The sequence below is a fragment of the Phyllobates terribilis genome, unplaced genomic scaffold (assembly GCF_046119375.1).
Source record: "Phyllobates terribilis strain yellow unplaced genomic scaffold, ASM4611937v1 Scaffold_7__3_contigs__length_470593459, whole genome shotgun sequence".
In the NCBI taxonomy this organism is placed as follows: Eukaryota; Metazoa; Chordata; class Amphibia; order Anura; family Dendrobatidae; genus Phyllobates; species Phyllobates terribilis.
The window spans coordinates 156,875,342-156,900,964 of record NW_027362767.1 but is presented as its reverse complement, the minus strand read 5'-3'; the positions used below and the strand labels follow the sequence as shown (position 1 = coordinate 156,900,964).

The 25,623-nt window shown below is 48.7% G+C and overlaps 1 long non-coding RNA gene across 1 annotated transcript in view; it reads left to right on the top strand.

Annotated features, from left to right (window-relative positions):
- LOC141152994 (uncharacterized) overlaps positions 1-8,934 on the top strand; it is a 150,851-nt gene extending 141,917 nt beyond the window's left edge. The window contains exons 2-3 of the long non-coding RNA XR_012247210.1: positions 7,775-7,839; positions 7,923-8,934. This is a non-coding gene — a long non-coding RNA (uncharacterized lncRNA). The remainder of the gene's footprint in view (positions 1-7,774; positions 7,840-7,922) is intronic.
- The last annotated feature ends 16,689 nt before the right edge of the window (positions 8,935-25,623 follow it).

Genomic DNA, 25,623 nt, shown 5'->3' with positions numbered 1-25,623 from the left:
TTGACAGCACGGGGGGTGGTCAATGTACGCCATGGGAGGGTACCTGTTCGCATCATAAATATCGGGGAGAGAGAAGTATGCCTGCCCCGGTATGCCACGCTAGCCAAATTGTTCACCATAAACCAAAATTCTGTAAGGGCCGTGGAACCCTGGCCTCCATCTCAACCAGAGGAAGGTAACGGCTCTAAGAAACAAATGGAGGACTGGTGTCAGCAACTGCATTTGGGTATTGACTCCACTCCCTCACACCAAAAACAGGGAGTCTACCGGGTGGTTCAGGAGTACGAAAGAGTCTTTAGTAAACACCCGCTAGACTTCGGGCGAGTAAAGGGGGTAGAACATCACATCCCCACAGGAGACCATCCACCCATAAAGGAAAGATACCGACCTGTACCCCCTGCACACTATCAGCATGCAAAGGGGATGTTGCGGGACATGAAGGAGGCTGGGGTAATCAGGGATAGCTGTAGCCCCTAGGCAGCTCCACTAGTTCTAGTGAAAAAAGAAGGACAACACAATGAGAATGTGTGTAGACTACAGAAAGGTCAACCGTATCACACACAAAGATGCGTACCCGTTACCTAGAATAGAAGAATCTTTAGCTGCATTAAAATCTGCTAACTTCTTCTCCACTTTGGATCTTACTAGCGGGTACTGGCAGGTTCTTGTAGCAGAGGCAGACAAGGAGAAGACCGTGTTCACCACCCCGATGGGTCTCAGTGAATTCAACTGTAAGCCGTTCGGGCTCTGCAACGCACCAGGAACCTTCCAGCGGTTAATGGAATGCTGTCTGGGACACCGGAATTTCGAGACGGTCCTGTTATACCTGGACGATGTCATTGTTTATTCCAAAACCTACGAGGACCATCTGAAACACCTGGCAGAAGTTTTTGACGCCCTGGCAAGCTACAGCCTAAAGGTGAAACCCTCCAAGTGTCACCTGCTGAAACCAAAGGTGCAGTACCTGGGACAAGTGGTGAGTGCTGACGGAGTAGCTCCCGACCCCGATAAGATCACCGTGATTAAATACTGGCCAAGACCCTCCAGCATAAAGGAAGTGCGGCAGTTCCTCGGGTTGGTAGGCTACTACTGAAGATTCATTCCCGGTTTCACCAAAATGGCAGCTTCTATGCAGGACCTCCTGATAGGTCAATCCAGGAAGGCCAAAAACCAGAAGCCGCCCTTCAGATGGGAAAAGCTGGAAGAGGAGTCCTTCCGCCAGCTGAAGATGGCCCTCACGGGGTATGAAATCCTGGCGTACCCTAACTACGGCCAGCCCTTTATCCTCCACACGGACGCGAGCAACATCGGGCTAGGAGCCGTACTGTCCCAGATCCAGCAGGGGAAAGAACGGGTAATCGCTTACGCCAGCCGAAAACTACGGCCCACAGAGAGAAACCCTGAGAATTATAGCTCATTCAAGCTAGAGTTCCTGGCAGTGGTGTGGGCAGTGACCGAACGTTTCAAGCATTACCTTGCCTCTTCCAAGTTCAACGTGTACATGGATAACAACCCGTTGACACACCTGCACACTGCAAGACTTGGTGCCCTGGAGCAGAGATGGATGGCCCGCCTGTCCAACTATGAATTCACCATCAAATACCGGGCGGGACGATCAAATGCTAATGCGGATGCCCTGTCCAGAATGCCAAACTTACCGGACGTAGGGGAAGATCCAGAAGAACTGGAAGAAGTCGAACTCCCTGCGCTCCACCGTCATGGGGTTACCCTGTATTCCCACCGTGTAAGAGACAGGTGCTCTGCTATGTTCAATCCCTTACCCCACTACAGCTGGGCGGAGACACAAGACAGTGATCCCGCAGTCCGTCTGGTGAAGGAAATGCTGACACAGGCTGATGCCCGTCTTGACCCAGATGCTCCGGAGGAGACCAAGCAACTGTGGAAGGAGAAAAGTAAACTGTTTCTTTACAAGGAGATGCTGGGCCGGAGAATGGTCAACTCTGGAACACATGAGCTGACCTAGCAGGTAGTGGTCCCAAGACGAGACGCGGCTAAGGTTCTGGAGGCATACCACGACGGAGCAGGACACTTCGGATGGAAGAAGCTGGAGTTCTTGTTGCGTGGACGGTTCTACTGGGTAGGCATGAGAGGAGCCATCGAGAGGTGGTGCAGAGACTGAGGCCCGTGCAGCCTAAGAAGAAGAGACCGTACCAGCCAGAAGACTCCCCTGCAGCCCATCATCACCAGGCAGCCACTGGAACTGGTAGCCCTGGACCATGTGAAACTGGCTCGAAGCAAATCTGGGTACGTCTACGCCCTCACCATCGTAGATCACTACTCCTGGTTCCTGGTGGTAGTCCCTGTCAAAGACTTAACGGCTCAAACAGCAGCCAGGGCCTTCCAGCTGCACTTCTGCCGTCCACACGGGTATCCGGAGCTAGTGCTGATGGACCAAGGACCAGCCTTCGAAGCGGAGGTCTTCCAAGAGTTCTGCAATCTGTATGGTTGCAGGAAGATAAGAACATCGCCCTATCACCCTCAGACCAACGGACTATGTGAGAAAATGAACCAGGTAGTGATAGACTTGCTAAAAACGTTGCCCCTGGAAGAACGCAGTCTGTGGCCTGAAAAACTGCCTGATCTGGTGGACTTGTATAATCACATCCCCGTAGGTTCCACCAACTGTACCCCGGCTTACCTAATGAGGGCAAGACCTGGTAAGCTGCCTATTGACCTGGATATGGGAGTCCTGACACCTGAGGACACCTCGCCAGAGTCAGACTGGGATACAGAACGGCAGCAGCAGTATCGGAAAGTACAGGAGAGCGTCGAGCGAAGTCTGTCTCGAGCAAGAGAAAGGCAAGAGAAGACTTATAACCAGCATGCTCCCGCTGTTCCCCTGGTACCTGGAGAGCAGGTCTTGAAGAGAAAGAGGCGGCTCCACAAGTTGGACGACCAGTGGGAGAAGGACCCGTACACAGTACTGCCTTCAAGCTATGATAATCCAAAAGTCTGCATAATCAGTAAGGATGGAGGAGAAACCACAGCCATTGTTTCCAGAGACCACCTGAAAAAGTGTCCCGAGCAGCTGCAAAGCACTGACGAAGATCAAGAGAACCCTCAACCCGCAGAGGAAACGGAAGAAATGATCAGTACTGTACTCGGAGACTTTCCCCGGTCCTGGACTCAAATCAACAACGCAGTCGTGGTACCCGTCCTCACCTTTCTCCAGCCAGCCCCTCAAGGGCCTACAGAAGAACAGGGAGTGTCAGAAGAGCAGCCGGCCCAGGAGGCAGAAGAATCCATACCAGCAGCCCAGGAGAATCAACCTTCTGCTAGTAGTGAGCCTGCCGTGCCCCTAGTAAGCTAAAGAGTACGCAGAAAGCTGCCAGGCCTACCCGCAACACCTCCTACACCCTGTAGTGCAGAGCCAGATAGTGGGTTACGTAGGTCCACCAGGAGCACTACATAGTAACATAGTTTTTAAGGTTGAAGGAAGACTAAGTCCATCTTGTCCAACCCATAGCCTAACTTGTTGATCCAGAGGAAGGCAAAAAAAAACCATGTGGCAAACACTAAGCTCCACATTGGGGAAAAAAATTCCTTCCCAACTCCATACGACAATCAGACTAGTTCCCTGGATCAATGCCCTATCAAGGAATCTAGTATTTATAACCTGTAATATTATACTTTTCAAGAAAGGCATCCATGCCCTTCTTAAATTTTAACAGTGAATCACTCATTACAACATCATGCGGCAGAGAGTTCCATAGTCTCACTGCTCTTACAGTAAAGAATCCACGTCTGTGATTATGATTAAACCTTCTTTCCTCCAGACGTAGAAGATGCCCCCTTGTCCCAGTCTCAGGCCTCAGAGTAAAAAGATCAGTAGAAAGGTCTTTGTACTGTCCCCTCATATACTTGTACATAGTAATAAGATCACCCCTAAGCCTTCTTTTTTCCACAGTAAATAACCCCAAGTGTAATAACCTGCCTTGGTATTGCAGACCCCCCAGTCCTCTAATAACCTTGGTCGCTCTTCTCCGCACCCTCTCTAGTTCAGCTATGTCTTTCTTATACACCGGAGACCAAAACTGTACACAGTATTCTAAGTGTGGTCGCACTAATGACTTGTATAGAAGTAAAATTATGTTCTCCTCATGAGCATCTATGCCTCTTTTAATGGATCCCATTATTTTATTTGCCTTTGCAGCAGCAGCCTGACACTGGCCACTAAACGTGAGCTTGTCGTCCACCAATACACCCAGGTCTTTTTCAGTGACAGTTTTGCCCAGTGTTTTACAATTAAGCATATAATTATACATTTTATTTCCTCTGCCCAAGTGCATTAACTTACATTTATCCCCATTAAAGCTCATTTGCCATTTATCAGCCCAAGCTTCTAGTTTACATAGATCCTCCTGTAATATAAAATTGTCCTCCTCTGTATTGATTACCCTGCAGAGTTTAGTGTCATCTGCAAATATTGAAATATTACTCTGTATGCCCCCTACAAGGTCATTAATAAATATGTTAAAAAGAAGGGTGCCCAATACTGACCCCTGTGGTACCCCACTGTTAACTGAGACCCAGTCTGAGTGTTTTCCATTAATAACCACCCTTTGTTTCCTATCACTGAGCCAATTCTTAACCCACATACATATATTTTCCCCTATCCCCATTGTTCTCATTTTATGTATCAACCTTTTGTGTGGAACCGTATCAAAAGCTTTTGAAAAGTCCATATACACAACATCCACTGCATTTCCTTGGTCCAGTCCAGAACTTGCCTCCTCATAAAAACTGATCAGATTAGTTTGACAGGAACGGTCCCTCGTAAACCCATGTTGATATTGGGTCATGAGGTTATTCTTCTTCAGATACTCTAGTATAGCATCTCTTAGGAAACCCTCCAGGATTTTACCCACAGTAGAGGTTAAGCTTACCGGCCTATAATTTCCAAGTTCAGTTTTTGTCCCCTTTTTGAATATTGGCACCACATTTGCTATACGCCAGTCCTGTGATACAGACCATGTTATTATGGAATCTTTAAAGATTAAAAATAATGGTCTATCTATGACGTTACTTAATTCCTTCAGTACTCGCGGGTGTATCCCATCCGGGCCCGGGAATTTGTCAACTTTAGTGATTTTTAGACGCCGCCGTACTTCCTGCTGGGTTAAGCAAGTGACATTTACTGGAGATTTTTTGTTATTACTAATCATGTTTTCTGTCATGCGATTTTCTTGTGTAAATACGGTTGAAAAAAAATCATTTAGCATATTGGCTTTTTCCTCATCCTCATCCACCATTTCACCCAGACTATTTTTAAGGGGGCCAACACTATCATTTTTTAGTTTTTTACTATTTATGTAGTTAAATAATATTTTGGGGTTATTTTTGCTTTCTCTGGCAATGATTCTCTCTGCCTCAATCTTTGCTGCCTTGATTTGTTTTTTACATAATTTATTTAATTTTCTATATTTATTCAATGCCTCATCACTACCTACTTGCTTTAGTTCTCTAAATGCTTTCTTTTTGTCACTTATTGCGCCCCTTACAGCTCTATTTAGCCATAGTGGTTTCCTCCTATTTCTAGCATGTTTATTCCCATAGGGTATATATTGTACACAGGTCCTATTCAGGATGTTAATAAATGTCTTCCATTTGCTTTGTGTAGTTTTATGTCTCAGGATATCGTCCCAGTTTATTGCACTAAGATCATCTCTTAACCGTTGGAAATTTGCCTTCCTGAAGTTTAGTGTCCTTGTAACCTCTCTACTACACATCTTATTAAAGGTTACATGAAAACTTATTATTTTGTGATCACTATTACCCAAGTGACCCCCAACTCATATATTTGATATGCGGTCTGGCCTATTGGTTAATATTAGGTCTAGCAGTGCCCCCCTTCTTGTTGGGTCCTGAACCAGTTGTGAAAGGTAATTGTCTCTCATAGTAGTCAAAAACCTATTTCCTTTGCTTGAACTACATGTTTCTGTCCCCCAATGTATTTCAGGGTAGTTGAAGTCTCCCATAATAATGACTTCTCCTTGAGTCGCTGCTTCATCTATTTGCTTTACGAGGATATTCTCCGCTACTTCCATTATTTTTGGAGACTTATAACAAACTCCTATCAGTATTATATTATTTTTTCCCCCTCCCCTTATCTCCACCCACAGGGACTCTACATTTTCATTAGATTCACATATATCCTCCCGCAAGACAGGTTTTAAGGATGATTTTACATATAAACACACACACCCCCCCTCGCTTGTTTGCACGGTCATTTCTGAACAGACTATAGCCCTGTAAATTAACTGCCCAGTCATGGCTCTCGCCCAACCACGTCTCAGATATCCCTACCATGTCATAATTATTTTCCAGCAAAATTAATTCTAATTCCTCCATTTTGTTGGTGAGGCTTCTGGCATTAGTGTACATGCATTTTATGTATCTCTCTGTACCTCTATTCCTTCTTACTTTATTGACTGTTCTAACCCCACCCCCAATATCTTTATTTGTGCCCAGGTCACTATCTGCACTATCTTCCCCACCTATAAAATGAATACCCTCCCCCCCAATCCCTAGTTTAAACACTCCTCCAACCTTCTAGCCATTTTCTCCCCCAGCACAGCTGTACCCTCCCCATTAAGGTGCAGCCGGTCCCTAGCGTAGAGTCTGTAGCCAACTGAGAAGTCGGCCCAGTTCTCCAGGAACCCAAATCCCTCCTTCCTACACCAGTTCTTGAGCCACTTATTTATCTCCCTAATCTCCCGTTGCCTCTCTGGCGTGGCACGTGGTACCGGTAGTATTTCAGAGAATTCCACCTTGGAGGACCTTGCTTTCAGCTTGCAGCCTAATTCCCTGAAATCATCTGTAAGGACCTTCCACCTACCTCTAACTTTGTCATTTGTGCCAATGTGCACCATGACCGCTGGGTGCTCACCAGCCCCTCCCAGTAATCTGTCAACCCGATCAGCGATGTGCCGGACTCGAGCACCAGGTAGGCAGCACACTGTTCGACGATCCCTGTCTTTGTGACAGATTGTCCTATCTGTTCCTCTAATAATTGAGTCCCCCACTACCAGCACCTGCCTGGCCTGCCCTACTCTCCTATTTCCCTCTTTACTGGAACTGACACTCCTCCGGCTTTCAGGGGACATGCCTTGCTGCAGTAGTGCTACCCCTGTACCGTCACTCCCCTCATCTGCCAACTTTGCAAACTTATTGGGGTGTGCCAGATCAGGAATAGCCTCCCTGGCACTCTTCCCTCTACCACTCCTTCTAACTGTCACCCAACTAGCGACCTCACTGTCCTGCAGCTCCCGACTACCACCCTCCCCCACATCTACCCCAGTGAGCTGCTGCTCAGTGAGCAGCAGACTCCTTTCCATGTTGTCAATGGATCTCAGTATTGCCAGCTGCTCATTTAGATCCAGTATTAGGGCTTCCAAACGCACAACGTGCACACATCTCGCGCAGCAGTAAGCAACCTTGACCGGCTGTTCAAGGAATACATACATGTGGCAAGATGTACACTGGATAGCATTGTCAATAATGGAGCTCATTTCCTAATGGGGATTGCAATATACAGAATGTTAAGTAAAAAGTAAAGTAAAGAAATTAATGAAATACAGTCAGCAATTCAGTCCAAAGTCCTCCCTTCCAAACTCCCTGAATACAAAGTCACTGAAAAACAAGTCACACACTTACTTTCGTTCCCACTTACGCTCCGGACACACGCAGCTCGTTCACACTCGTAAACTAAGAGATTTAAAGAGTTTTTTTTTTTTTTTCTTCCCTTTTCCAGCAATGCACCCTTCACCTCAATGCACTTCTAGAGGACAGATGCCCGCTCGCTGGAGAATCTAAAATGTAATGTGAATTTGCTTGTAAATTGCCAATGCTGAAAATGGTTTATGTTTTTTGTTGCCTGTTTATTGATTATGTTTCTCTAGTTACCCTGCAGGTTTGTTTGGACTGACAGGTTATGGACGTTGAGTAACCGGAACTACATTGTAAATAGTTGCACTTTGTGCCTCTTGCGAAGACGGACATGGAAGAAAAACCTGTCTGGCGTGGCTCTATGTGGTCCAAAGTAGTTAGCTTCGCCTTGCAGCCACGCCCAGGGCCAACGTTTGGGGTTTGCTTTGGACAGGTCCCCGACTCCGTTCTAAAACTTCACCTTGGGTGATATGGACACCCGGTTACGGAAGCGCCGTGACCTTAAAGACAAAATGTCCTTGTACATATATTATGTAATTGTTATACCCTGTATTTGTGTTTTCTTAAAAATGTGTTTAGTCCCGGAGTACTAAAATTTACTAGGGGGGAATGTGGCACCCCAGGGGTCTGGTTACCACAGTAATAGAAATATTACGTCTGAGAGCAAGTGGGAGGTTTCCTGGTCAGGAGCCCTCAAACATGCAACACCTCCTGCCCAGTCCTGGGAGGGGAGGAATCTGCCCTTATAAACTGGGTCTGGGGCGGGGTTTGACAGTCAGAGCCTGGAGTTTGTTCCAGACACAGGGAAAGTAACAGCGAGGAGCTCTGTAGGAGCAGGAGCTGAAGACCAGGGACATGAGCTAAGCAGAGTTCGTCCTGGCAGAAGACGCTAAGAACCGGACAAAGGAGTCCGAGGCTGTGGGGACTCACATATATACCCAACAGCAGAAACCCGCCGGCAGGGGATTTCAGGTCCTCTGGCCATAGAAGCCCGGAGGCTCAGTCATGAGCAAGGGACCAGCACCGCCATCGAGGAGCGGGGGCTATCAGAAGGCCCCAAGTCACAAGCCATACGGGTGAGCACCACACGGTACACTCAGGGACGTGGGCTACTTCTACCCGCTTACAGCAAGGTAGCCAGGAAGAGTGCAGATAGACGAGGAGGTCTACAACTCCACCTGGCCAGGGGAACTCCAGTTTGCTCACAGACTGACCAGGCCTCTTATGCTAGCCAGTACTCCCGGGAGGGTCTGCCTTATCATCATCAGTAAAGACCCTGAACTGCACTGCAAAGCCTCTGAGTCGTTCCTGCTGCGCTCGTGCACCATCACTCCCATCATCCACACTCACTACCCTGAGGCTATACTCCTCCCGTGGGGAGTTATACTACACTCTGCTGCCCTCACAACATCAGCCTCAGAGGTTTGCTCAGCAGCGGCGGTTCTTATTGACCGCAATCCACGGGTGGCGTAGTCGGACATTGCATCATACTGATACAGAGACTGCCACAATATTGGTCTGGACACCCTGAGCCACGGGACCGGGTCGCCACTACTACTCCCAGCATTGCCCTGAAGTCCGGTCCCGGGTGCCCCACGGCCCAGGGGGCGCGTCAGCTTATTGGCGTAGTCGGCAGGATTGTGACCAACCCGCCACAAATGGGTATTGCGTGCCTGAAAAAGACTTTGCACTTACCTGAGTGAAGTTTCCCGCCATTCGGAGCCATTTACCGCAATCTTCGGTCGTTTCCCGCCATCTTCAGCCGTTTTCCCACCATCGGACGCCATCTTCAGGACGCCGCGCGGGAAGAAGAGGGGCGTGGACGTCCAAACCGCGCGAGTCTGGTCCCGGGTACCCCACAGCCCAGGGGGCGCGTCACAGTCACTCTGTACATACATTACATTACTGATCCTGCACTGATCCTGAGTTGCATCCTGTATTATACTCCAGAGCTGCACTCACTATTCTGCTGGTGCAGTCAATGTGTACATACATTACATTACTGATCCTGTACTGATCCTGAGTTACCTCCTCTATTATACTCCAGAGCTGCACTCACTATTCTGCTGGTGCAGTCACTGTGTACATGTGGCGCCCCTGAGGGTTCGACCGCCACAGGGATGCTGCATTTCTCTAATGGAGTGTGGTGTTCCTCCTCTGAGGTAAGGACAGTGTGATAGCCGTGACCTAACCTTTTGCATCCAACACCACACTTCTCCACCAGAGGGAGCTGGTATGCACTAGGTGCTGCTCCCCTGGTTACAGGGAGACTGGGGAACACAAAGTGGTAGGAACCAGTTAGTGGGTGAGGGTGGAGGACTTACAAGTTAGTTACACTTTAGATTTGATATTTAATAAAGTGCCATCTTTGATCTTGGTTCTTTTGGCTGGTCCTAGTTAGTCAGTCTTTTGGCGCAACCTGGCTAGTCGGTCTTGGTTGCTCTGTGCTGTCATGTACTGTGTGCTAATGTGACTTCCCTCCGGGAGCGCAGATCCTGTGTGGGCCTGCACCGGCAAGGGACACAGCCCTCGTACCCTGGCCTTGGGACGAGAGGTAGGTTGCAGACAAGGAATGTCTCAACCCGGCCAAGGACCAGGATCAAGATGGCCCGGAGCTTAAGAGTGCGGCTCCACAGCAAATGGATCCCAGGCAGGATGCAGACGGAGCGGAGTACGCCACCTGTCCTCGCCATGCTGATATATTCAGAGGGACTCCGGCTGCAAGAGGGGTACCGGCCCCCGACACCCGACTTTGCTACTCTACGTCCTGGACGGGAAAGCCCGGTTAGGCCCAGAGGATCCCACCGGGTATCGTATGGAAAGGAATTGCCACCCGTACCCTTGTTCTGAGAGGAGCTCAGAGGGAGACCCGGCCTATTTGTACACACACGGACAGGAAAGGTTTCGGTCTGTAGTTCAGGAACATTCTGGTGTAAGGTCGCGACTGAATGCTGGACTTACTCGGAGGTTGTCGGACCCCCGTCCCTGGTGACCGCAGGACTCCGCGGGGAGCAGGGAGTCGCCTTCCTTTGCCAGCCATGTGAGTAAAGCCTTGGAAGTTCACCCCTATGGCCTCCGGACTGCTTATTCTGCGCTACACCGCGGGATGCGGCGCCCGTCTCCCTCTACTACTATCTTTCATCTATCCTGTCCCTCTGCCCTGAGGCCTTGCTCCACCTGTGGGGAGCAGTGAGAACTTAGGCCGCCATGACACCAGGCCTCGGCGGACTGCAGCGGCGCTGGAGACCCTTCACCAGGCACCACAGGTGGCGTAGTCGTTAAAATAAGCCACTCAACCCGGACGAGCCCACAACATCTTCCTTTTCATGTGACGGCCCTGAGCATGGGTCAGGTCTGGGCCATGGCTACATCCCATCTCTTCATTACAGGACCCGACACCGAGTCCCCCATCACCCAGGGTAAACTCAAAACTAAAAGGGCTCTGTCGAGAGTAGAGGCGTCACTACCTGGCGTAGTCGGCAGGATCGGGTGCCCGCAGCAAAGGAAGAAGTGCCCATTGCTATCGGGTACTGTGAGCCTTACACCTTGAACTGTTGTTTTACTCTTAAAATGGCGCCCACCCAAGAAGAACAGGCGCCATAATGTTGTGAAAAGACTGCCTTTGAATGCCTCCCATCGTGGGCTGGGCTCCCGCTTGGCGCCAAAAATGTGGACTGCCCCTTCCATCAGAGACTGTCCGCGGGGTAATGCCCGTCAAACTGGATGGGCTGAACGAAGGCGGGCCTGTCAGCATTCCGCCCAGGAACCGCCCCGAAAGAGGAGGAAGAAGAAAAGCAACAAGGTGCGGCCATGGCAGTCGGAGCTTGGCAATCAACAGAGGCAGACATGGATGCCTCTGGGGAGCAAGTCCACGGATCTACTGAACCCGGTTCAGGCCCTTCACCTGGCAGAGAGCAAGGCAGCAGCGTGTTGACCTCGGGAGATTTTGCATTTCTCCAGCAGGAAGCTCCAGGACTCTTAAGAAGGCAGAAAGAGGCCCAGGAGGCGGCGACGGCTGCATGCGGGAGGAGATGCTGCTGCGTATCCGGGACCGCCGCCAAGGAGTAGAGGACCCAGGACAAGTCGACTCGGTGACAGAGGTCGAGGGCGGCCCAGCGGCGGGTGAGTGTGCAACCCCTGCCCCGGCTGCAGAGCCTACCGTGACTATCCTGGACCTCATGACGGAGTACCTGATCCCCCACGCAGTCACTTGGGAGCAAGCGTTGGCTCCGGAGCTGCAATCGGCAGCCATGGGTGGGGACCTGCGATGCCGCCCACACCCTGAATCGGAGGCGCCTGAAGCTGCAAAGGAAACTACCGGCTCCAACCCGGACTGGTCCGCGCCTACAGAGGACTCGCAGCAACCCGTTCTTGCCCCGCTACCCGCACCAGCAGTGACCTGGTCCGAGGCTGAGGAGTGGGCCTGGGAAAACCAGGCGGCGACCTGATGGGATTCCCCCGGGAGACCCGGGCTGAAGCGCGCAGGAGGAGCCAGTGGTGCAGCGATCAGATCTTCCAGCTCGCACGGGAGCAGCATCAGAGGGAGCAGCGCTGCGAGCGCCTCGAGGTACGGGCCAAAGCTGCTAAATCTCGGGCGCGTCAGGAGGAGGCCACCCGTCCCAGTCCCCGATTTGAAGGTCAAATCGTCCGTTTCCACCATGAGGCGGGGTGGGGGTTCATAAGAAGTCCCCAGTTCCAGGACGATGTCTTTGTCAGCTGGCGGGACGTCGAGCCGCGTTTAAGGAGGGGACACCCCGGTCGGAACCTCTTCCCGGGCGACACAGTGACTTACTCTCGCCACCAGGGGGAGCGTGGGTGGTACGCCCTGGACGTGCACAAAGTGTCCGGGAGTGACGCCACCCCGCGCTCGGCCTCAGGGGACCGGCTAGCCTCCATCGGGAGGAATGGGCCCTTTCCAAGAAGAGAGCCCGAGGTCTAAAGCAGCCCCCGGCTGTTTCTGTTCTTGTTTACAAGTTTAATCTGTTGACTTTTTCTATTATGCTTAATTTCTTACCCGGTTTTCTAGAGACACGTGTCCCTGCAGACTGGCAGCAGACAGACTATTTACATTGTACATAGTTTGCATCTCTTTAGGTGCTCCATATTGGTTTTATATAAAACCGCGGATATTTTCTACCTCAAAACCTCAGAAGAAAAACCTGTCAGGGTGGCTCTCCGGGAGGTCCAACTCGGGATCTTCATGCCCTGCAGCCACGCCAGGGCCCACGTTGGGGGTTTAGGACAGGTCCCTCGCACTTCTGAACTGAATCTGCTTCCTTGCACTTTTACCTGTCTGTTTGCACAAATGTCTCTGGAAAATTGCTAGCACTTTTATAATTTTAGAATTTTATACTTTTATACTATATACCTTGTTATGCAACGTTTAAGAAATGTGTCTCCCATAAAGGGAAGATAGTTTAGCTATTATAAAAAGAAAATTTCCTGGGTGTTACTTCTTTTGCAGCCCGCGGACGTGCTGTGTTTTACCAGGGGGGAATGTGGCGCCCCTGAGGGTTCGACCGCCACAGGGATGCTGCACTTCTCTAATGGAGTGTAGTGTTCCTCCTCTGAGGTAAGGCCAGTGTGATAGCCGTGACCAAACCTTTTGCATCCAACACCACACTTCTCCACTGGAGGGAGCTAGTATGCACTAGGTGCTGCTCCCCTGGTTACAGGGAGACTGGGGAACACAAAGTGGTAGGCCCAGAGGATCCCACCGGGTATCGTATGGAAAGGAATTGCTACCCGTACCCTTGTTCTGAGAGGAGCTCATTTATACACACACGGACAGGAAAGGTTTCGGTCTGTAGTTCAGGAACACTCTGGTGTAAGGTCGCGACTGAATGCTGGACTTACTCGGAGGTTGTCGGACCCCCGTCCCTGGTGACCGCAGGACTCCGCGGGGAGCAGGGAGTCGCCTTCCTTTGCCAGCCATGTGAGTAAAGCCTTGGAAGTTCACCCCTATGGCCTCCGGACTGCTTATTCTGCGCTACACAGCGGGATGCAGCGCCCGTCTCCCTCTACTACTATCTCTCATCTATCCTGTCCCTCTGCCCTGAGGCATTGATACGCCTGTGGGGAGCAGTGAGAACTTAGGCCGCCATGACACCAGGCCTCGGCGGACTGCAGCGGCGCTGGTGACCCTTCACCAGGCACCACAGGTGGCGTAGTCGTTAAAATAAGCCACTCAACCCAGATGAGCCCACAACATCTTCCTTTTCATGTGACGGCCCTGAGCACGGGTCGGGTCCGGGCCACGGCTGAATCCCATCTCTTCATTACAGGACCCGACACAGAGTCCCCCATCACCCAGGGTAAACTCAAAACTAAAAGGGCTCTGTCGAGAGTAGAGACGTCACATACATACATTACATTACTGATGCTGTACTGATCCTGAGTTACATCCTGTATTATACTCCAGAGCTGCACTCACTATTATGCTGGTGCAGTCACTGTGTACATACATTGCATTACTGATCCTGTACTGATCCTGAGTTACATCCTGTATTATACCTCAGAGCTGCACTCACTATTCTGCTGGTGGAGTCACTGTGTACATACATTACATTACTGATGCTGTACTGATCCTGAGTTACATCCTGTAATATACTGCAGAGCTGCACTCACTATTTTGCTGGTGCAGTCACTGTGTACATACATTACATTACTGATCCTTTACTGATCCCGAGTTACATCCTGTATTATACCCCAGAGCCGCACTCACTATTCTGCTGGTGCAGTCACTGTGTACATACATTACTGATCCTGTAGTGATCCTGAGTTATATCCTGTATTATACTCCAGAGCTGCACTCGCTATTCTGCTGGTGCAGTCACTGTGTACATACATTACATTACTTATCCTGTACTGATCCTGAGTTACATCCTGTATTATACTCCAGAGCTGCACTCACTATTCTGCTGCTGCAGTCACTGTGTACATACATTACATTACTGATCCTGTACTGATCCTGAGTTACATCCTGTAATATACTGCAGAGCTGCACTCACTATTTTGCTGGTGCAGTCACTGTGTACATACATTACATTACTGATCCTTTACTGATCCCGAGTTACATCCTGTATTATACCCCAGAGCCGCACTCACTATTCTGCTGGTGCAGTCACTGTGTACATACATTACATTACTGATCCTGAGTTACCTCCTGTATTATACTCCAGAGCTGCACTTCCTATTCTGCTGGTGCAGTCACTGTGTACATACATTACATTACTGATCCTGAGTTATATCCTGTATTATACTCCAGAGCTGCACTCACTATTCTGCTGGTGCAGTCACTGTACATACATTACATTACTGATCCAGTACTGCTCCTGAGTTACCTCCTGTATTATACTCCAGAGCTGCACTCACTATTCTGCTGGTGCAGTCACTGTGTACATACATTACATTACTGATCCTATACTGATCCTGAGTTACATCCTGTATTATACTCCAGAGCTGCACTCACTATTCTGCTGGTGCAGTCACTGTGCACATACATTACATTACTGATCCTGAGTTACATCCTGTATTATTCTCCAGAGCTGCACTCACTATTCTGCTGGTGCAGTCACTGTGTACATACATTACATTACTGATCCTGAGTTACATCCTGTATTATTCTCCAGATCTGCACTCACTATTCTGCTGGTGCAGTCACTGTGTACATACATTACATTACTGATCCTGAGTTACATCATGTATTATACTCCAGAGCTGCACTCACTATTCTGCTGGTGCAGTCACTGTGTACATACATTACATTACTGATCCTGAGTTACATCCTGTATTATACCCCAGAGCTGCACTCACTATTCTGCTGGTGCAGTCACTGTGTACATAGATTACATTACTGATCCTGAGTTACCTCCTGTATTATACTCCAGAGCTGCACTCACTATTCTGCTGGTGGAGTCACTGTGTACATACATTACATTACTGATCCTGTACTGATCCTGAGTTACCTCCTGTATTATACTCCAGAGCTGCACTCACTATTCTGCTGGTGCAGTCCCTGTGTACATACATTACATTACTGATCCTGAGTTACATCCTGTATTATACTCCAGAGCTGCACTCACTATTCTGCTGCTGGAGTCACTGTGTACATACATTACATTACTGATCCTGTACTGATCCTGAGTTACATCCTGTATTATACTCCAGAGTTGCACTCACTGTTCTGCTGGTGCAGTCACTGTGTACATACATTACATTACTGATCCTGAGTTACATCCTGTATTGTACTCAATAGCTGCACTCACTATTCTGCTGGTGCAGTAACTGTGTACATACATTACATTACTGATCCTGAGTTACATTCTGTATTATACTCCAGAGCTGCACTCACTATTCTGCTGGTGCAGTCACTGTGTACATACATTACATTACTGATCCTGAGTTACATCCTGTATTATTCTCCAGAGCTGCACTCACTATTCTGCTGGTGCAGTCACTGTGTACATAAATTACATTACTGATCCTTTACTGATCCTGAGTTACATCCTGTATTATTCTCCAGAGCTTCACTCACTATTCTGCTGGTGCAGTCACTGTGTACATACATTACATTACTGATCCTGAGTTACATCCTGTATTATTCTCCAGATCTGCACTCACTATTCTGCTGGTGCAGTCACTGTGTACATACATTACATTACTGATCCTGTACTGATCCTGAGTTACATCCTGTATTATACTCCAGAGCTGGACTCACTTTTCTGCTGGTGCAGTCACTGTGTACATACATTACATTACTGATCCTGAGTTACATCCTGTATTGTACTCAATAGCTGCACTCACTATTCTGCTGGTGCAGTAACTGTGTACATACATTACATTACTGATCCTGAGTTACATTCTGTATTATTCTCCAGAGCTGCACTCACTATTCTGCTGGTGCAGTCACTGTGTACATACATTACATTACTGATCCTGAGTTACATCCTGTATTATTCTCCAGAGCTGCACTCACTATTCTGCTGGTGCAGTCACTGTGTACATAAATTACATTACTGATCCTTTACTGATCCTGAGTTACATCCTGTATTATTCTCCAGAGCTGCACTCACTATTCTGCTGGTGCAGTCACTGTGTACATACATTACATTACTGATCCTGAGTTACATCCTGTATTATTCTCCAGATCTGCACTCACTATTCTGCTGGTGCAGTCACTGTGTACATACATTACATTACTGATCCTGTACTGATCCTGAGTTACATCCTGTATTATACTCCAGAGCTGGACTCACTTTTCTGCTGGTGCAGTCACTGTGTACATACATTACATTACTGATCCTGTACTGATCCTGAGTTACATCCTGTATTATACTCCAGAGCTGCACTCACTATTCTGCTGGTGCAGTCACTGTGTACATACATTACATTACTGATCCTTTACTGATCCTGAGTTACATCCTGTATTATTCTCCAGAGCTGGACTCACTATTCTGCTGGTGCAGTCACTGGGTTCATACATTACATTACTGATCCTGTACTGATCCTAAGTTACATCCTGTATTATACTCCAGAGCTGCACTCACTATTCTGCTGCTGCAGTCACTGTGAACATACATTACATTACTAATCCTGTACTGATCCTGAGTTATAGCCTGTATTATACTCCAGAGCTGCTCTCACTATTCTGCTGGTGCAATCACTGTGTACATACATTACATTACTGATCCTGAGTTACATCCTGTATTATATTCTAGAGCTGCACTCACTATTCTGCTGGTGGAGTCACTGTGTACATACATTACATTACTGATCCTGTACTGATCATAAATTACATCCTGTATTATTCTCCAGAGCTGCACTCACTATTCTGCTGGTGCAGTCACTGTGTACATACATTACATTACTGATCCTGTACTGATTCTGAGTTATAGCCTGTATTATACCCCAGAGCTGCACTCACTATTTTGCTGGTGCAGTCACTGTGTACATACATTACATTACTGATCCTGAGTTACATCCTGTTTTATACCCCAGAGCTGCACTCACTATTTTGCTGGTGCAGTCACTGTGTACATACATTACATTACTGATCCTGAGTTACATCCTGTATTATACTCCAGAGCTGCACTCACTATTCTGCTGGTGCAGTCACTGTGTACATACATTACATTACTGATCCTGTACTGATCCTGAGTTACCTCCTGTATTATACTCCAGAGCTGCACTCACTATTCTGCTGGTTCATTCACTGTGTACATACATTACATTACTGATCCTGTACTGATCCTGAGTTACATCCTGTATTATACTCCAGAGCTGCACTCACTATTCTGCTGGTGCAGTCACTGTGTACATACATTACATTACTGATCCTGAGTTACATCCTGTATTATACTCCAGAGCTGCACTCACTATTCTGCTGGTGCAGTCACTGTGTACATACATTACATTATTGATCCTGAGTTACAAGCTGCATTATACTCCAGAGCTGCACTCACTATTCTGCTGGTGCAGTCACTGTGTACATACATTACATTACTGATCCTGTACTGATCCTGAGTTATATCCTGTACTATACTCCAGAGCTGCACTCACTAATCTGCTGGTGCAGTCACTGTTTACATACATTACATTACTGATCCTGTACTGATCCTGAGTTACATCCTGTATTATACTCCAGAGCTGCACTCACTATTCTGCTGGTGCAGTCACTGTGTACATACATTACATTACTGATCCTGAGTTACATTCTGTATTATACTCCAGAGCTGCACTCACTATTCTGCTGGTGCAGTCACTGTGTACATACATTACATTACTGATCCTGAGTTACATCCTGTATTATACTCCAGAGCTGCACTCACTATTCTGCTGGTGCAGTCACTGTGTACATACATTCCATTACTGATCCTGAGTTACATTCTGTATTATACTCGAGAGCTGCACTCACTATTCTGCTGGTGCAGTCACTGTGTACATACATTACATTAGTGATCCGGAGTTACATCCTGTAGATCTTTTATTATAAAAATGAAAAACATAACAATAATAATAACCAGAAAATAAACAATGTATTGAACTGGTCCAGCCGCTCCCTCTCTCCTCACACACATATTATACATATATACACAATAATAACTATCTACACCATGACATCTGGTCCGGTTACCAAACAAATAATAATATAATAAATAATAACCGACAAATTATATACAAACTAATATATACATTCTTTTTTTTTTTTTTTTAAATAAAATAAATACTAACTATACAAATATATACAAGACAAAACAAAACCCCCCACACTCGAGCCCACCAGTCCCTCCCCGGCACTGACCTGAGAGCTGGTCCTGCGCCTCATGCCTCAGTCCAACGTCCATAGGCCAGATCAGGCAGTGCCAGTTTTTCACCCAAATAACCAGTGTCCCACAAGATGAACCCACCTCCCCCCTTTTCCCTCCACCCAACCTAACACCTACACCCAAACCCATATATACAATATATACAGAAACAAACAATACAATAACCACAACTGACAAAGCCCAAGTTCGGCGCCTGCAGCCCTACATCACTGTCTACTGATCAATAAAACAAAAATCTATGGTGTCAGCAGCAGCCCACCACCAGGAGAGGAGATGACCAGACTAGGGCACACTAAAAGAAAAGCCCCTCCAGAGGAGAGCGGCCCTCCGTGTACCCAGTCTCTCATACTCCAGAGAACGCACCTTCACCAGGTCACCGAGTATGGTCCTAAACACATCGTCCACTGGGAGGATTTTCCGCTGCGTCGATACTAAGCACCGTGCGTTCCACGTGTGATACCTAACCACTGCGCTAACTAGAAATAAGGTGCAGCGGTCCCGACCACCCAGGTCCCCGAATGCTCCATAGACCCATTCCGCATAAAAGAGACCGGCCAGCCGGGGCCAGCCAATGGAGGCGCCCACCCTGTTGTACACCTCTGTGTTAAAGGGACAACGAAGCAGGAAGTGGTCCATGCTTTCAAGCATGGTACCACAATGCTCCCGAGGACAGTTCCTGTTCTCAGAGCTCCTACACTTCAGATTGTCCCTCACACACAGTTTCCCATGGAAGCAGCGCCAAGCCAAGTCCCAAATCTTCAAGGGGATCCTGATAGAATTCAAAAGATGCAGACCCACCCCAACATCCCGACTTGGGCAATCTCTGAGCGTCAGAGGCCTCTGAAAATGGGTCAACAGAACCCTTTTGTCAAGGAGCTTCCTTGGCAAAGTCCTGACCTCCCACATTCCCAGACCCCACCGGCGAATTACATTCAGAACCACGGTAGCGTAAGCCGGGAGATGTCCATGCGGTGTGCGGAGATCCTTCACTTGCCCTCCTGTCTCCCATTCCTGGAAAAAAGGCTGAAACCATCCCTTACAGGAGAATACCCACGGAGGAGCCCTCTCTTTCCAGAGGTCTGCAATATTGATCTTAATGAAGGTATTCACAAGGAATACCACAGGGTTGACCATACCCAACCCTCCTAGTCTCCTCGTACGGTAAGTAACCTCCCTCTTGACCAGGTTCAGTCTATTCCCCCATAACAGTTGGAAGAACAAACTGTAGACCCGAGTCCAGAGAGGCTCCGGCAAGGTGCACACACTGCCCAGATAGATCAGCAAAGGGAGCAGGTAAGTTTTGATCAGGTTTACCCTTTGCGTTAGGGTCAAAGACCAACCCTTCCATTGGTTCACCTTCTGAGTGGCGATCACTAGCCTGCTGTCCCAATTTTGTTTGGGGTAATCCCCATGGCCAAATTCGATGCCAAGAACTTTTGCAGAGACTTTGGGTCCTGGAAGGGTGTCCGGGAGATCAAAACCAGGATCTCCTCCTCCCAGCCAGAGACTCTCACACTTATCCAGGTTGATCTTAGACCCGGATGCCTCCGAGTAGCGATTTACCTCTGACATCAGCCATTCTGCCTCCCCATCAGGGGAAACAAAAACGGTGACGTCATCGGCATACGCCACCACTCTCAGAGTGGCTTCCGGTGCTGCACGGTCCATCCCGATCCCAGACAACGGTCCACGCTCCACCCTCCTAAGAAGTGGTTCAATCGCAAACACGTACAGCAGCAGGCTCAAGGGACAACCCTGGCAAACACCACATCCAACCTCAAAAGAGCTGCCAATCCAACCGTTCACAAGCGGGAAACTCTCTGCCCCTGCGTACAAGGTCTTAAGCCAATCAACAAACCCCCCGGCAGGCCATACCTCAGAAGGACTGACCAGAGGTACTCATGATTAGCCCAATCAAACGCTTTTGCCTGGTCCAATGACAGCATGTACCCCTTCCAGTGGCCAGCCCTACCCTGCTCCACCGCCTCTCAGACACAGAGTACAGCACTAATTGTACTGCTGCCCGGAACAAAGCAATGCTGGGCTCCCGAAAGGAGTCAGGGCACAAATTTCACCAGCCGATTAAAACAGCACCTTTGCCAAAACCTTCCAGTCTGCATTGAGAAGCGCTTTGGGACGTCAATTCTCAATGCAAGATGGGTCCTTACCCTTTGACAAGATGATCAGGGCAGACCTCCTCATTGACTTTGGCAGAGTGCCCGAGGAAAGACACTCATTGAATACCTCAGTCAAGAGGGGAACCAAGGCATCCTTAAAGGTCTTATAGAATTCAGATGTTAAGCCATCTGGACCGGGAGATTTCTTTAGGGCAAGCCCTTCAATCGCCAACTTAACTTCCTCTTCCCTGATCATCTCTGTCAAAACGCCAAGAGAGGGGTCTACCCCTGGTTCGGGGATGGCTTCAGCCAGAAAAGTCGACATCTCATCCCAATCCAGATCCCTCTTCCCCACGAGGTGCGAGTAGAAGGATCTGACGACCTCCAGAATCCCTAATCTGGATCTTTTCAAAGACCCCGCAGTGTCAACCAGTCCTGTAACAACTTTACTATTCACTGACATCTTGCAGTTTCTGTAAGGGTCGGGCGAGCGGTACTTCCCATAATCCCTCTCAAAAACCAAAGATGCGTGTCTATCATACTGACACCTCATTAGCAAAGATTTCACTCTGGAGATCTCCTCGCGGCTACCTCCAGTTGAGACAAGATGCTCGAGTTTCCTCCTCAGGCCCTGATTCAGACGGTACCTGTCCAGGCTCCTGAGGCTCGAGAGCTGGCGGAAGAATCTCGCCACCCTTTTCTTGAACATCTCCCACCACTCTGACTTACTACTACAAAGATCCAGCAATGGTGCCTTGCTTTGAAGAAAATCCTCAAAGGACTGTTTTATCTCCGCTTCTTCCAAGAGAGATGAATTGAGCCTCCAAAAGCCTCTTCCCATCCGGGGTGGTCTCTGTAATATTCAGGGAAAACAAAATCAAACAGTGATCAGAGAACTCCACCTCAACAACAGATACTGCTGAAGAGACGGCTTCCTCCTTTAAATAAAACCTGTCTATCCTGGACCTACAGTTACCTCTATGATAGGTGAATCCCTCGTGGCCTGCGGTGTGCCGGATGTGGACATCCACCAGGCGAGCCTCACTAGCTATACTATTAAGGGCGATGCTATCATAAGTCAGCTTGTCTCCGGAACCTCCTCTATGCCGGAGCCTCATGACAGTGTTAAAGTCCCCTCCAAAAACGACCTGCCGACTCGTAAAAAGGTAGGGCTTGATCCTCATAAAGAGACACTTCCGGTCCCACTTAGATTGGGGACCATAGATGTTAATGAGCCAGAGCTCTTGTCCCATCATGAGGACATCTAATATCAGGCACCTCCCCATTTCTAACTCAATAACACGTCGGTATTCTACCGGTGCGGTAAAAAGGACCGCCACTCCACTATACGGCTCGGCTGCAAGAGACCAATAGGAGGGCCCGAGTCTCCACTCCCTCTTAGCGATAAACACCTCTGCCATATTTGGCAGCCTGGTCTCTTGCAAAAAGAAAATGTCAGCTTCAACCCGGCTGAGAAAATCAAAGGCCGCAAATCTAGCCATATTTGACTTAATGCTGGCGACATTAATGGACGCCAGCGTCAACGGAGTAGGTACCGCCATCATTGGTGATTGAGTTAGATGGCTTTCTTCTTCCCACTCCCCTTATCCTCTGCCTCAGACGAGGAATCCTTCCCCCTCTATAATGACACAGAGGTGTCCATTCCCACATTTTTCCTTCTTTTTTCGTCCTCGTCTCTGGACTCTGGGCCAGTCCCTCCCCCCAAGGACCTTACATCCCCAGGAGAAGGAGACTCGGCGCCCCCTGTAAGCTCCGCCGAAGCCGGAACCTCACCCTCAGCCTCCTCTTCAGAGGTTGAGATGTTATCAAGGGCTTGGAACCGGTTAGAAAGACCAACTAGAGGGGAGTCAGTTTTACCTTCCTTAGGTACCTTGGTCAGAGCGGGAGAAGATGTTTTATCTCCCTTCTTTCTCTTCTTTTTGGTGCCGAGCTTACGCTTGTCCTCTAGCCACCACTTATTATCCTCATCCATACTTTCATAATGGGAGGATTCTGAGGCAAAGGCGGTTTCCTCCCTGTGGATCCCCCTGACCTCCTCATCCAACTCATCATCCCTCGGGGCCTCAGCAGCAAGACTGGCATCCAGGACAGGGGCTGCCCCAGTGGCCCGGGGCCCACCCCGCTCCCTCTCCTGTCTGCGCTTGTCTAGACGCCTCAGCTGGGCAGGCGTTTTTTTATTGATTTTCTTCCCTGGCCCCTCAGCTCCCCCACCCCTGCTAGTCCCCTCCCCAGCAGAATCGGCCTCACGGCTTTCTCCCACTGGGGTCTCGACTGCATTAGAGAAGGAGCGAGGACAACGGCTGAATGGGTAACCTAACTCACCACACAGGTGGCACCTTATCTCCACACAAGAGGCAGCAAGATGGCCGACACCCCCACACAACGCACATTTCTGCACAGTGCAGTTTGCACTGAAGTGTGTGGGGTCGCCACACCTGTGACAGAGCTTCGGTTGCCCCTGGTAGAAGACCAGGATACGATCCCTAGCCAGGAAGGCAGATGATGGAATGTGGGCAACCATACCACCTGAACGCTTAAGTTTTACCAAAAACGTCCAGGCCCCAGACCAGATACCAGACTCGTCGCGGTTTTTTTTGGCATCTCCACCACCTCTCCATACCGACCAAGTCACGTCATGATGTCATAACAAGAAAGTGACTCGTTACGAGTCATCACGGTCACTTTCTTGATCTGGTTTTGGCGAGACACTGCCTGAACGGCAAAGTCTCGCCAGTCGGGCTCATTTTTTGCCAACTCATAATTCGTCCAGAAGAGCTCAAGCCCCTCCGGCCGAACAAAGCTGACATCAAACTCAGGCGTGGAATAGGGATGTATCAAGGCATAGATGTCAATCGCCTTGAAGCCCATCCTCAGCAAGAGCTCCACAACTTTAGACCTTGGAGGATATGCATCACTGCCCCTCCACCGAAGACGGACCACATTCCTATGAACACTGCCTGGCCCGGCTGTTGGGAGGGACCACACTGTATGTCAGGCAAAATGTGTTTTTGTCCTAGTTTTAAAAATGTTGAAAGGACAGTCAGAGATGTCTTAAATCTCCGCCCCCCTGTTCACTTGGAAGGGACCTCCATAGAACTCTATTCTTGCTTCCCCCAAACAAGGAATTTTTATAACCGCCATAAACCTCAGCCAAGAGCAAGCATATTGGTCTACACTGGATTTCTCCTCCAAAGTCCTATTGTGTAACTGTACAAACTTGCAATGTCGAGTTTAATAACACACATGACTGTCACAAACACATGGACCACATTTTTGGGATGCTCACCTTTTTCCAGTTATGATGGTGTATCTTTCATAACTGGGTAACCCCAAGAAACCTAGGAAATGGGTTCTGAGCTTCTGAACATCAAAGAAATATCATATTTGATATCAATCTTCGTGAATATTGGTGACGGCAAACATGATGTATCCATCTTGGATGTGGGGCCTCCCCATACCAAGATATGAAAGATAAAGGATTTTTATGTCTTGTGCAGCTGGGTGGGTTCACAAAACCGAGCTCCGGTGTGAGGTAAATAACATGGGTGTGTCCTAGTGTTTTGCCTCCTTACTAAAAACCAGAACCTCCATGTTGGCTGATTCCAGCCCAGGGACGTCAGACGCAAGCACTCCTCGCTGCGTGGAGGAATCACACCTAATTTCCGGGGAGCCGCCCCCCTCCACAGAATCTGAGACCATCACCTCGTGGCACAGGTTTTGCTATTATTTACCCCTTTTATTTTAATAACTGTTTTATGCATATATGTAAATTGTCTCTTTTATAATATCTTATATATCTTTTGTAAACACTGCCAACTTTTGGGAGTAAATTATTATTATTTACCAGCTTCGTTCTTCTTGTCCTATGTCGAGCAAACACGTTCCTCACCCGCTAATTCACGTTACCTAACGGATACCCGATCCACCTGTTAAGAGATCGGTGGTGGCAGCATTGAGGTATATATACGTTCCTGGAAGGAACTGGTGGAATATATACGTCCTGTCACATCACATGCCACAATAATCGACATAAATGAGAGCAGCTGTGAGCTGTTGCTTATCCTCGGTCAATACCGTGTTTGACCAGCAGGATAAGGGGGCGCCAGGGGGCTGCAAGGTCTGACCAAGTTTTCCTGACACTGTATCCCCCCCTTTTTGCTCTCGGAAGGCCCGAGGCCATGCCTCTCTATCCAGAAGGATAGATCAACCTCTCGACCCTCTACCATTAGTGATCTCTCCCCCTTCTTTAGAGCCTCCAGAATGCGCCATTGCAACATGCCGTCCCCAAAGTCCAGAGACGAGGAGGAGGAGGATGCCCTATTTGCCCCGGAGGTGATCTGGCGCCCCTGAGGGTTCAGTCGCCACAGGGGTACTGCACCTCAGTTTGAGGTGTGGTATCTCCTCTTCCAGGTAAGGATGGAGCATTTCTCAAGACCCTACTTCACCACTCAACACTACGCCACTCCTGT